This window comes from Tribolium madens, unplaced genomic scaffold, assembly GCF_015345945.1.
Source record: "Tribolium madens isolate multiple individuals breed KSU strain unplaced genomic scaffold, Tmad_KSU_1.1 Scaffold_2;HRSCAF=44;Tcas5.2_LGX, whole genome shotgun sequence".
In the NCBI taxonomy this organism is placed as follows: domain Eukaryota; kingdom Metazoa; phylum Arthropoda; class Insecta; order Coleoptera; family Tenebrionidae; genus Tribolium; species Tribolium madens.
In genome coordinates this window covers 4,148,648-4,157,045 of record NW_025400995.1, presented here as the reverse complement: position 1 = coordinate 4,157,045, position 8,398 = coordinate 4,148,648, and positions in this window count along the sequence as shown.

The window sequence follows — 8,398 nt, the reverse complement described above, 5'->3', positions numbered from 1 at the left end:
GGATTGCTTTAGAGCACACTCTTAAATAGGTAAAAACTCTATTTATATGATAGTTGATACCATGCGTTTAGTTTAATAATTTTTTATCAAAGTGGTCTGTGACTTTAAAATTAAAATGACAACATTAAAAAACGTAAAGGTAGAAAAATGTAGACTTCACAATTTTCGTATATTTTGTCTCCATATCAATATAAAACCGGTTCCAGAAATTTAACTAATATTTTACAGGAAAGAATGATGAAAATGAAAAAGAAGATTTAAGTGTGCATGTACACTTTGATTTTCTTCTTTATTTTGTAAGTCTATATGATGTATTTTGAAAATAAAATAACGTAAGCTTTCGCGGCTAGATTCAGATCGAAATCTAGATCTTTTTTTGTTTTGTTTAGACCGTGTTGTTTTAGGAAATAATAGAGTCGATGTCTCGCTCACTCTTGTAAGGGACATCTTCAGAAACCAAATTTTGGTTTCACTTGACACGTTGCGTTACTGTGTGAAATACCCCTTAAAATAGTGAGCACAACGTCAACTCTATTTCATAAACAACACGGTCTGAACCAAAAAGACCTAGATTTCTATTTTGAAAATATTTACTAGTATTTTTGAGAAAACATTGGTTTCCTTTCACTTTGCCTGTAAAAATTTACGTAGGCACAAATAAAGAAAATCTAGTCGAAACTGAAATTTAAAGGAATTAATTGTGGCAATTTGACACAGGAAACCTCGCCAGACCCAGGTTCAGTTTTATTTAAAATGTCCTGCAAGACACTAAACCATTGTCGCCACCACTAGTGTACAATTATGATTTTAATTTTAAAATAAGAAGCACCATGTGTACATTTGAGTGCATCATCATAAGATGAAAATCATAGAATGTATTTAGAATGAATTTGATAAGGTAAACGACAACAAAGACGTTATCTTATTTTATATACAAGCAAGTTGACTTTAGCACAAAAAGCACATTTCTAAGCTTGCACGCACCATCATCAATAATGTAAAATGGGAATAATAAAATGTGACAACAACGCATTATTAAACATTTATTTGAACCACTACGCGTTTTGACCACAAAGTGGTTATCCACAGGTGAGAATTATAGGTAACAAAAGTTTTCATTCTCACTTTTGTGAAACGCGTTTTGGTTAAAATAAACATTTTGTGTTTGGGTAAATAGTGTCATATTTCACTCGCGACATCAAGAGATCCAGAGGAAAATAATTACTCCAATAAATCGGTAATATTTGTTGATACCGATGCCCAGAGCCGCCACAAGCGGGGGTGCAGAGCGTGCGGCGTAGGTGGACGCCATAGTCAGGAGGCGTCAGACAAGCAACAAATTTTAATAAACTCATAAATAAAAAATATTAATTACTCAGAAAACAAAGATGCAAGAAAAATAAAATAAGTGGACATAATTTAAAACAAACTACACCACAATATGCAAAATCTCCAAAAAAACAAGCTCTTGGTTCAAGAATTCTAAAAAGGTAGAATAACACCCATTTAGGCCAAATTTTGTGCTTTCAAAATATTTTTTAACAAAATTTTACTCAAACATAAGCTAAATCGCTTGAATTAAACAAAATAACGTCAATTAAGATTAATTTTTGTAATTTGTAGACATGTTTTGACAAGATCTGGCAAAATAAATGAGTGTGTTTTAAAGAGGAAATAAATCAAGCAAAACAAGCTAGACTAGGGTAAAAGATAAAAGTACACCTGAACGTGTATGAATAGCATCATGAATACATGACCAAGACGCTTCTCAGATGAGTCCACTTTAAAAAAAGAGAGAAATTTTTGGAAGCAACGGCATGTAGATTTGCATTACTATGGCAATATTTCAGAGAGGACCCCACTGGTCCGCGTCTTCTCTTATGTTTGCGCACTCTAATATATAATATTAATTCCAATCTAATTTGATAAATTTTTAGCCCGTTTTAGCAACATTTTTCAAAAACATTTCAAAAGCGCATTAACTAATACATAGTTAGTAATATCATTTATTGTATTTATTTTATATAATATTTAAGAAATCTTTATCGATTTCAAAAAAAAAAAAGGTAAGAGTAAATGAATGTCATGTGCAGTGAAAAATTAATTAGTCGGTGATTTTTGGTAAATTTGGTAAATTTTTAGCCCGTTTTAACAACATTTTTCAACTAATAGTTGAAACTGAAGTCCCAAAAAGAACACTTGAAGAAGTTGAAGAAGAATCTGGACACAACGAACAAAATCTTGCAAGAAAACGGAGAGAACAAGAAGCTGGAAATCTCCGAAGAAGAATTCAAGAAGGCGTGCAACAGGTTCATGCCACCACATTTCAGCAAGGCAGCCAAAATCATCAGCAATTTGAAGAACAGGCAACCGAAAGGAAGGCGATTCACAAAAGAATTGGAAGCCCCAGTGCATATCGGGTAATGGTGAAAAAGCATCACTTTCCTTCAGTCAGAACTCTGAAGAGAATGACTGAAAATTTGCAATATTATCCAGGTTTTTATGATTTTATTTTTAGAAGCTTGGAGCTGAGATTGAAATCCAAAGGTGATAAGGCCAAATCGTGCATTATTACAATGGACGAAGTCTCGCTAAAAGTAAATTTGTTCTACGACCAGAAGAGAAACGAGATCATCGGATTCCACGACATTGGCAAAAGAAATGAATTGAAACCAGCACAAAATGCGTTGGTTTTGATGGCACGAGGAAGAAATAAAGAATTTTTCAAAAACATTTCGGAAACGTGCTTAACATTAAATAGAGATATACTTTGATAAATTTCCGGTTGCTTTTTAACGAAATTTTACAAAATATGTACAGTAAAACCTCCCTTAACGGACTCTAGATAGAGGACACCTCTTGATAACAGACATTTTTGTAAGGACGTAACTAATACTAGGAATGTATTGTAAAAAATCCTCTCTACAACGGACACTCTTGATTAGCGGACGCGGACAGTAAAAATTTCCCCCTTTACTATAAATGTCATATAAATTTATCTCCTACAACGGACAGACCGACAGAGGGGTTTACTCGAAACAGGTACTAAAGTCTGCTCTAAAGGAGGTACGAAGAAAAACACTCCGCCACTGGTGCCGATGTCACTGTTACGACCATGGAATTTGTAAAATAAAATGGAGCTGCCATTTGGACCTCAAAAATGCAACCAGTAGTGTACAGTTAAATGTTTTTGTTGCATTACCACCAACTTACCCACTTCAATAATAAGTAAAATAAATGAATAGTTTTAGATATTAAATTCATTATTTTTGTTAAAACAAATTAGGTATGAGCACAATTGAAATTAACATCAGTTTAAGTGAGCAGAAAACATGTAGAACCCGATGCTTATTTTATACTTAAAATAAATTAAAATTTTAGGGGGCTCACCGGGAGCTAACTTGACTAACCTATAAAAATCACCAGATCTGGTGAAATTTTTGTAAAAAACAAAGTCAGGTAGACACTTTGTTTTGACACTTTAAAGTGATCAAAGGCTCGGATTATATGCACGAAAAATTCATAAAATATGCGCATATATATGCACGTATTTTCACAAAAATATGCACAAGGTATTAAAAAAAAATATGCTCCAATAGATGCCAAATATGCATCGATATGCAAAACTTTTAACAATAAAAAATCAAAGTTGGGATAAATTTTTATCCTGGAGTACACTAAACTTTGTATTTTAGACATCTTAAACTGCACATGATGAACAAAAGAGAATAAATAAATTGTGTTTTTCTCAGATAAGCCATTTTAATAACTTAGTAATTAAGCTTTTCTAACAAATCTGTACTTTTCAGATCACATTTGCAGGCAACTACTTATCCGCATAGAAGGATTTATACATTTTATACCAAGGGAATAGAAAGTATGGGAACCATACGTTTTTTGCTTCAAGTATTTATTTTTGAAAAAACTAATTGATGAATTATAAAGTTCTATAAAAATGTGATGTTTTATCAGGGATAAAATTTTTCGAAATTTTTATGTGTTTTTAGTTCTACAAAAATATTTTTTTTAATGGCAACCTATCAAAAAACAAACATTTTTCTTATGAAGGTCATGATCTAAGGTATTACAACTATCTACTTTATGTTAAACTAAAAAAATATTTTTTTTATATAAATTGCAATTTTGACAACAAATATCGAATAACTCAAGAACAAAAGAAAATTTTGTTCTCAAAATAAGAATTTTTTTTATATTATTTTAATTTATATTAATTATTATTTTTTGGAAACAAATAATTAATTAAAAAAAAACGCTTGGTTCGATACTTTATACCTATTCATCCTGTATAAGAGGAATTTAAAAAAGAAATACTCAGCAGGATACTAATTTTTTGGTCGAATTACCGATTGTTTTCTCTTTAAAATATATTGTAATTGGATCATTTTTCTTAAACTGTCCTATTTTTAACTTGAACTGAAATTTTTAATCAGAGAATTGTGATTTGAAGAAAATATGCACATATATGCAATATTTCCTAAAATATATTTTAATCAAAAAACATTAGATATACATGGAAAACTTACAATTTTGTTGATATACCTCTTAATAACAAATATGCATTTTGCATACATATAATCCGAGCCTTAGTGATCAGCATGCATAATTAAAAAAACACTCACCCTTTAGCAGCCACATCAGCGAACCTGGAAGCCAATGGTCTAATGTCACAAAGTTCTTTAATTCACTTTAATTCACACTTTGTTTTAACGACGAAATTAAATAAAATTAATTAAGTAAAGTTTCTGTGTAAATACACTTGGACACAACACAAGAAACCAACAGTACAAAAAATGTTTTACTGAAATGTTTTTTTAAGAAAAATGAGGCGGCATCAAACATAAGATGGCGAACAAAAAATGAACTGCATTTACAAAAGGACACCCCACCACCCCCTAACAATTAACTGATGCCACCGCTCGCCTCCTGATTGGTGCATTTTTGGGAGGTTCTAGATTATCCGGACACATTATAACGGTCAACGGAAACAGATGGAAAATTTTGAACCGTTTTATCAACTTTACTTCAGATTAATAATGGGTTATAAATGATTTTGTAAAAATATACAAAATTTTGAATTAGTTAATTAACAAATAAAATAAAATTTTAATTTAATTTCAAAAAATAAAATCTTAAATTCCAGACGTTTCACTGCGAATAAATAGCTTAATTAACTCACCGACGACATTAATTAATAATAAATAGAATAATAGTGGATAAAAGTCGGGTCGCAACCATTTAAAACAACAATTAAAAAAAATTGTAATGGACCTAATTTACTCCACAGAAAAAACACTCACACTTCACTGAGTTCACTTATCACTCATTATTAATTATTTCTGTTAAAAAACTGTTTTAATTAAATGATTTTTTAGTTATTCCCAAATCAACCCGCACCACTCTCAAAGGACTCGAAGCAAATGGAAGATGTTGCTAGAGTCGTCCACCGCGTCGCCTCGGTCCTTCCTGCGCTCTGATTGGTGCATTTTTTTGGAATTGCAACCGTTTTTTGATTGAATTTAAAATTTGTTTAATATAATACCAGCATTAGCTAAATTATTGTTTTAGAGTCCCTGATTTTCAAAGGTTGAGATATGTTAGCCTTTGTGTAAAGGTGGCATAAGGGCTATTTTCGACGAACTGTGTGGAACGCCCTGTTTTATTATGGCATCATCCAACCGTTAACCGCGAAGGGGGTTTACAAAATGGTGGTGTTCAACCAATACCGAACGTCAGAGCGTTCCATTGTTCTTCAAAAATAATTAACTAAGTAAATCAATAAAAATTAAGTGCTTACAGAAAACTCTAATTTTGGTATTCTTGATCATAATTAAATTTTATAAAATTTCAAATTAGTTTTCTTGCATTCATTAATATGAAACTACATATTTTATTATTTTGTGAATATTAATAACTAGTCACCACCCGATTGTGTTTTAGGTAAACTGAAGGAATTGTTTGTTTTTAAATTTCTAAGGATTAATTAATTTTCAAAGAAATAGTCACGGAAATGAATAAAAAACAATTTAGTGCTGAAATATCCCACAAAACAAACACGTATTATAAAAACAGGGATACTTGGAATTTAGTGCTCTTTGAAATGCGTAGAAGTTTGTTTCACAATTCTAAGAAGTTTTCCTATAAAAAGTCGAAAATCAAGGGCAACCGTTCAACAACCCTATAGGTACAATAAGTACTAAAAGAAATTTATAAATTAACATTAGTTTTTATAATTTAAAGAAAATATTAGTTTTGTAAACTAAAAATAAGCATTACTTTAAAACATGCGAAAAAATTATTTCCTACCCTAAAGGTTCCTACGCATTCTTGAACTGCTTTTTATTATTAAACTTAACTTTATTTCAACTAGGTATTATTGTTTTAATCACAACCGATCTAGAGCAACACGCACACTCTCACCCACCGAAGACAAGGCAAAGAAAGGGAGAATAAGAAATGGACCAACCCATGAGGAAGGACATCCTGCGTCCTGCCACTACCACTCGAAATGACTTGCGCAGTAGAAACTAACAAAACGATCCGTTTCAAAATTGTTGATTATTATCAATTTAATTACTAAAGTAAAATTTTTACTTAAAGGCTGTTATGGTTTTGTGTCCTTTATAAATATGCAAATATGTATTAGGCACATTCTGTATTTGTGTGCAGTTTTTCAATTGTTACTGAGTTATTTTTAGTTTTTACCTACATTCCTATAGGTCAAATTACCTATTTTAGGATCATCAAAATGCTCACCGTTTACAAAAAAAAATAATGAAAAGGCTAAATAGAGTGTTGCATCTAGCATGTATAAAAAATGCAATTTAGTGTGTTCAAAATAGAATAATGGGTGTAAATGAAGCTACCCAAATTTCGGATTATCAAAAGACATAAGTATTTTTTTTTCTGAGTTGAATGCTTTGAATATTATATTAGCACACGCTTATGTTAAATATGTATAGTCACTGACTGTGTTTTTAATGCACTTTGCATAGCATTTTTTTCCTGGTCGGTCTCACCCATTTGCAATATTTTTTTAATTTGTTAATAATACGTAAATAATAGTTATTTATTATACAAGACAATAAAGAAATAGTTTATGTACGAGTGAAAAGATTAAGTTTACGAGTGACGAAGTCACGAGTGGACTTTTTTCACGAGTAGATAAACAATCTTTATCGTCGTGTAAATTATTTCGTTTTATTTTGTACTCATCTACCAGAATTTTTTGAATATAAACAGTAGATAAAAATTACTTTATTTCACTAGACGATAAAAGACTACTTTATCTATTGAAATTTTTGGGTGGCGCGGATTTCTTGTTGGTCCATTAAAATGGAATAAAGGAAGGCAGATTGAAAAGCAAAAAAAAAGCATTGCTCGATATAAGTTCAAAAATGACAAATTTTAATACAAACTGTCATCCTGTTTAACCTTCTTGGGGGTGGTATTTTCAAAAATCCTAAAACATGCTTTTCTTTATTTTTAATAGAAAGCCCCAATAACAATTTTTATGGATGTAATATCATAGTGGACAAATTTTCATGGATATTACTTAACAATGACAAATTTTGATACAAATTTTCGTCCCCTGTCCCCTTGGAAATGGAATTTTCTAAAATCCTAAACCACGTGTTTTTCGGTTTTTAACTGAAAGTCCAAATACCAGTGTTCATGGAACTTAAAAAAAAAATACGAATATTTTACGAAATTTTACAATTGTTCAATCTCGTTGTGGGTGGAATTTCCAAAAATTCTGAAATACGTATTGCTTCATTTTTAACCGAATGCCTAAATACCAATTTTCAAGAATTTAACTTTAAAAATGACAAATTTTAATATAAACTGTCATTCCTGTTTAACCCCCTTGGAGGTAGAATTTCCAAAAATCCTAAAACACCTTTTCTTCATTTTTAACCGAAAGTCTAAATCCCAATTTTCATAAATGTAACTTCAAGAATAACGAATTTATAAATATTTAAACAAATTTTCATCCCCTGTTTGACCCCTTAGGGGATGAAATTTTCCATGATCCTAAAACATGTGTTTCTTTGTTTTCAACTAAAATCCCAAATACCAATTTTCATAGATTTAATTTTAAAAAAAATCGGATATTTTACTACCATTCACCCTTGTTCAAGTCCCTTGGGGATGGAATTTTGAAAAATCCTAAAATACGTATTTCTTTCTTTTTAACCGAAAGCCTAAAAGCCAATTTTTATGGATATAACTTTAAACCTTCAAATTCACCTTGCCATTTAACCCCCTTAGGGGTTGATTTTCCAAAAATCCTTTCTTAGTACATGCCTACATTATAAAAGATATCTACTGTGAAAATTTCAAAATTTTATCTCCAGTGGTTTAGGTTGTGGGTTGATAG